The sequence below is a fragment of the Haemaphysalis longicornis genome, unplaced genomic scaffold (genome assembly GCF_048455015.1).
Source record: "Haemaphysalis longicornis isolate Haplotype H1 unplaced genomic scaffold, Haemaphysalis longicornis Haplotype H1 scaffold_8, whole genome shotgun sequence".
In the NCBI taxonomy this organism is placed as follows: domain Eukaryota; kingdom Metazoa; phylum Arthropoda; class Arachnida; order Ixodida; family Ixodidae; genus Haemaphysalis; species Haemaphysalis longicornis.
Window position 1 is genome coordinate 40252196 of NW_027526445.1, and position 6127 is coordinate 40258322.

Here is a 6127-nt window from a genome sequence, read left to right on the forward strand (position 1 = left end):
GATGATGATTCCTATTGGTTTCCCCTTTGAAGCGGAATGATGACATGTCGTCTCGCCTTTGCGAGACGACGATAGAGGGCGCTGTCGTCTCGCCTTTGCGAGACGACAGCGCCCTCTATCGGTGGGACTGAGAACCTTCTCCTACAACTGCGTCACGCATGCCCTACAGAAAAGAGACGAAAATTCTCGGCCTACAACTTCTCCTTTGTTAAACGCCCCGCTGCAAAGAACCAGAAGAGGGAGAAACACAGCAACGCGCAACCGATATATACTGACAGGCAAACTACCACGAGCGTGTAGCAGAACTAAAGTCACGTCAACAAGCGCTAGCATCACGAGGCCTACGCATGTCACGGCCACTTCCAGCGCTTATAACTCAGACTCCAAAGAAGATCTGAGAGAATGTAGCGAAATAACACGCGCAGCTGCACGGTCGCGAGATTTCGTCCAGTTGCAAGAGATATTCGACAGCTCGGAAATGCAATAACAATTCTTTGGGTTTCTTTCCATAACGGGATATATCGGGTAACCAGGAGGCACAAAGGCAGCACTAGAGACTATTTTCAACCCCGTTCGTTCGCAGACTCTCGACGGACGAACGTCGTCCGCGTCCTTTAAACTTCAGCCCCTCCATCTTTGTACATTCTGTCCGAAATACTTTGAGGAGAAGGGAACAACTTTCAATATCACTACAGAGAAGCTCTTCACAAAGCACTGGTTCAACGTCGTGCAGCGCTTCGTCTTCGGCTGCCAAAAGAGGACGACCCTATCGCATTCGGTTATAGTCGGTCGGCAATTATCATACTCCTACGTATTTGGAAGAACACCGTATACCGTAACGCCTCACATCCTAATCCGTATTCAACTACTCGCTGGCGATGTTATCTGCAAACTATATCAATCATCTGACAAACAACACGCCGCTGACCTCAAATACCTTCCTACAGAACTGCCCTCCCGTGTAGTACCAACAATCCGGACCCATGCTCTAATGCCACCTCAAGTCATACCAACAACGCTTCGAAATTGGACCCATTTCGAAAGGTCTAGAGAGCACGGGAAGATGATCCTCGACTCTCTGCTCTACTACATTAGAAAGCGAGCATGCGGGACCACGTTCAGTTCAGACGCTCACCTCCCCTTCTCCAACTCCCCTGCTCCACCTCTCCCTCCGGCGGTGACCAAGGCAAAGGCATGGATTTCAATTAAGTTTAATAAATACACATACAATAGCAACACTCGACGTTTCTCAATGCACTGCTATTTCCTTCCTGCTCCTTCTGCGCACACAGAGTGAATTTTTCAGGTGTTTATTTTTGCAAACATGAGCCTATCAAAAATACCTCGGGTTCTAGCATCTAATCATGCCTCAGCCAGTTCGTCACATTTCAAGCGAAACCTGTTACTCTCGGTAAAATAAAGAATTTTTAGTAGCGCCAATCTGCCCGCGCTGCTGCGCAGTCAAAAGGTCTAATTGCTAGTATGTTCACACAGAGGAGCTTGAGGCGGGGGTAAGAGGAAAGTAAATGCGCTGGCTTGCCATCATAGAGTGATACAAGCAGGCACCCGGTGCCTTGTCTGGTTGTACGATGAAGCATCTATTCAGTGTTGCCTTTCCAAAGGGAGCTGTCTTCAGAAGGCATAGGCAGAAAGATAAAGGGCGCGTACTATCGGAAAATTATACAGGCGGCACTGGTTGCGCGCGCCTTCGTCCAGCAGCGTCGGTGTTTGGTCGTGAGGTGCAATTGTGTCCGCGTTCAATCTGCATTTTCGGCGCGCAAACGGAGCTAGCACTCGGCAGATGTGCTTTAACAGTGTGAAACCACGGCAAATTTAAACCTAAACTGTGCGGCACCTCTATCTCGTGTACTAAAAAGCTGGCCTGGTGAGCGGCCTTCAGAGTACAGCTTCTTTGCAGAGTACAGCGCTGCACAGTGTACAGAGTGCAGTGGCTCATGATCTTCGGGACGACAGCATGGTTGATAGTATACTGGGGAGTGCGAGCCCATTAAGCGCTTTCATGTCAAACATTTGTAGCCGTGTGCGCCTGATGCCATCTCACCGCAATGCTCTTGGGATTGAAGATAAGGGCCGAAGTTATTTAGGCGATTAAGAGGGTCACATCTGGAAAGACAATGCATCAAATAAAATTATCACCGCGTTTTTAGCAGGTTATGGCTGAAGCGCTTTGTCCGGACTGGGTTACCGTTATTTGCGGGTGTTCAGTTCCGGTTTGGGTTGGCCATGCTAAAAATGCTGGCCGGTATTCAACCACCGCTGCGTCAAACTATACTCGGTGACAACTTAAGAACGGCACCAGAAGTTGCCGCTGTGCCTTATCACCATAGCCGGATGTTTCTCCGCGCGGAGCAAGTACGGCGTTACTGGGAATATTTTGAACATGGCGTGAGCCGTTCCCGTGATTCTTTGGACCTAATATGCTTATAAACGACTCCAGTGACGACAAACAAACTGCGTGAGACAAGGCAGACGATATCACGCATTCATAGCAAACCCCTTTGAAAACGCGCGCGCACTCACGTCACGGGTCCGGCGCTTTGGCGGAGTGATACACTGCATGAGGTGGTGCCGTTCTTGAGTTGTAACCGAGTATACCTCCGTTTCTCGGTCCGGCTTCAGTTCTCCGAGCACCAGATAACCCGTAACTGAGCGCAGATACACTGCAGTACGCACATAACTTGAGCAATTGAAGGTCCGTACCGAGCCGTGTGCTATTTGGTAGCAACCGCGGTTGTTCGCCGTCCAGTCACTGGGGCAGCTGGGTGGAAAGGAGTCCGCCAGTCGCGCCAGCCGCATCAGCACCTCGGACAGCGGCACCGAGGCGCCCACCGTGCGGAGCACCACGTAGAGCGTCAACGCGTATCCTGCGCCTGTGGTACCGCTTATGAGGTCACAAATTGTATAAAGATAACCCCCTGCTAGGAACAAAGCTTGAAAAAAAAGAGAAGAGGTGCCTTCGAGAGTTGATAGGGAATTCGAATCACGCACAGACTCAAAGTGCTTGCTGTGAGTACGATGCACTGCTTGTTTATAGCTGACATGAAACGAGTGGCTGTGGTTTTTGCCACCTGTTTGCTGGATGTGTAAAGGATGTGTAAAAAAAATCAATGACCAGCTCTTTGTAAATAGAAAGTTTTATTTTTTAGAAGTTATGCATTCTTTGTACTGTCGTAATTACTGCTTAATTTCCAAAGAAAATGTCCCCTCGATTACCACCTTGAAAAATACAGCAATACGCGTTAGAGTTAAGAGGCTCGTTACACCTTCTGATAAAACAATCTGAGGGTATGACTTAGTACATATTTGGATTTCACGTCAAAAAACCCGAATTTCGGAATGGTTTTACAAATAAAACCCTATTTCTCCACGATTATCAGTTTGAAAAATGGCTCCTCATTTTTACCCCCCTTTTTCAAATAAATATAAAACCCGAAAACGAACAACCCTATTTAAAGCGGACATCGAACGAGTGCCTCTACTTTTTTGCCACACGTTTTCTGGCCCGCCGCTCCTGTGAGCATGTCCCGCGGAACCGGACGTACAATACGTAAGAAGAGGTCCTCTAAATCCAAAACCGGAGGAATTCTCATTTGCAACGTACTGAGCTTAAGGCGGTTCGCAACTGCACCCAGAATATTTTCGGGTGTAAGCAGTGATGCAGTATCCGCAATGTAGTGAGTTATTACAACGCAGCCATAGGCACGTGACCTTTTTATAGCTGCAGGGCTTAGGGGGATATCGGTGCCTTCCCTATACGTACGCAACACTAGCATTCTTTTCAACTGGGCGGCGATGATAAAATTAGCTTGAAGGAGACGATAATAAAAATGCACCTTAAAATAATGGTGCACACCCGTTCAGAGTGAAAGCAAACGCTCGAGCCATTATGCATCGAAGTCAGCAAAATCGATGAATCGGCACACATACACTCATGCATACAATTGCTTTTTTTGTTGTTGTTATCTCAATAAAACAAAAGTGGTAGTCGCACGATTGCTAACAAATTTCCATCACGCTTTTCCTTCGTAAGTTTAAGAAAAGTGTTCTGTCCCCTCCAATTTCCTTAATGGGAATAAAATTACACAAAACAGTACGAGCGATATTTTCGCGACCAAAAACGCCGGCCAAACCCTCAGGCCGCGTAAATTCGGCCCCTTTTTTGGCGCCACGAAACCACAAAAGAACCAGTTATAATTACCGCTGGCGATGGCGGCCAGTCGCGAACGTGACTATGGAAACAGCGGAGCTGTGCTTCCGTTGTGTCGGTTGGAACATGAACGGGCGCTCGCCTGAGAACGGAAGGCCGCTGGCAACCGCGTCCTAGCAACTTCGCCGAAGTAGAGGGAACTAGTTCACTCTAGCCGAAGGTCGGCAAACCGAGGCCCTACGTCACTGCACGGCCCAGCCCGTATCCATTACACGGCAGGCAGGGGCGAAGCAGACAGGGGACCGAGCGAAGGCAGAGGAGGTGGCACGAGCGCGCAAAATACAGTGAACTCCTGTTGAGACCAACTCGGTTATGACAAATTCTCGCTTATGCCGAACAACGTGGGAACGGTTGTTTGGTTTTACAAAGACCCAACGCAAGAAAAAATCTGCTTAAGACGAACAGCCTTGCACGTGCTCCTCGGTTAGGAAGAACCCCATCCGGGATAACCACCACTGTTGGCGATTCTGGGTAACGAACATGGATGTCTTGCAGGGGTGCGGGGGGGAGTGCACGCGACCAGATTAAAAGAAAAGTAAACAACCAGGGGAGGCGAATTCGCGTACTAGTGGAAGGGAGCAAGCGAGAAAAAACACGCGGATGAAGCTACCATTTTTCCAACCCTTTAACCCGTGGAGCAACCTGCAAAGCAAACAAAAAAAAAGACAGGGCGAGTTTTGGGGCCTCCCTTCTCTGGAAGGAGGAGGCGCAAACCTCGGAGGATAGAAAAGTTCAAAAGCGTCGCGAGTCCCACCGCGTCACCACCGAGTAAGCGAGGAGTTCCCTCTGTGTGTCTGCTGCATTGTGGCTTGAGGTAGCGGGTGTACGCTCTCCGTCGCCGCTTGGACTGCATAAAACCAGGCAAGAGCACTTGGGACAATCTTCTATCAAGTTGGGCACTGAAATAAAAGTTTTTTTTGTTTGTTTCCCTTCATTCACCGTCTTGAAGCAAGGTAGTTGCATGCACCTTGGCGTGTTGCCGATCCTTTTTATTTGGAGGGCTTCTGATAAGACAAAGTTCTGATAAGACGAACAAATAGTCATGGTCCCTTCGAGATCGCCTTAACGGGAGTTCCCTGTGCAAGCACAAAAAGGGCGGTCTACCAAAACGGCGTTTCCGGCTTCACTAAAAATGACGTCAGGGCCTCTCTCCTGAGCTTTCCTTTCCGGCATGGGTCGAGAAAAGGAACCGGCAGGCAAACGTCGGCGGCGGGAGGTTGAGTAGCCCGGTCATGCAGCCCCCTGCCATAGAGTTATTATGGCCATGCGATACCACTGCGCCCTCTGTCGGTGAGACTGGGAAACGCTGTTGGTGGGCCTAGGAACCTGGTTCTATCCCTGCTTGAAGCACGACCACGGTGAGAACATTCCTACACTGTGCGCACGACCTTCAGGAGAGTTACGAAAAGGCTCAACGTACACCAGCTCCGCTGTGAAGCGCGTCAATGTGCGTCCTCACCTAGGAAGAGCGGCACTGCAGTGAAGATGCCCTGGTTCCCGTCTCCGGCGAACTGGGCCAGTGTGCTGTGCAGGTGCAGCATGGGCATCGTCAGGAGCAGTGTCAGCAGGATATAGGCCACCAGAAAGGGGGCTGCACCAACAAAGCGAAGGCTTACACCCCACATGAGGCAACGTTGCATGGCCGTCCTGTGGGTCTGTTCATTCGCCCCGACGCTCCCGAAAATGGACCCCCGAGCGCGCGAATACAGCGTTAGGAGGTAGTAGTAGTAATGACACAAAGGGCAAACTGCTTTACCAAACTGCAACTGGTGTTATTTCACTGCTAAATGAAAAGGTCCCTCCTGAAACGTTCCGTATTACGCAGTTATGGGAATACGTAGTCCATGCCTAGCCTGTCATAGAGCCGCCATAAAATGAGGGGAATATTTGAAAAACACA

General features: G+C 49.6%; 1 long non-coding RNA gene across 1 annotated transcript; it reads right to left on the bottom strand.

Annotated features, from left to right (window-relative positions):
* Positions 1 to 208: 208 nt before the first annotated feature.
* Positions 209 to 5813, bottom strand: LOC144148260 (uncharacterized). Its single transcript, XR_013318004.1, has 3 exons — positions 5688 to 5813; positions 2722 to 2891; positions 209 to 220 (listed from the first exon to the last, which is right to left on the bottom strand). It is a non-coding gene; the product is annotated as an uncharacterized LOC144148260 (long non-coding RNA).
* Between the last annotated feature and the right edge of the window lie 314 nt (positions 5814 to 6127).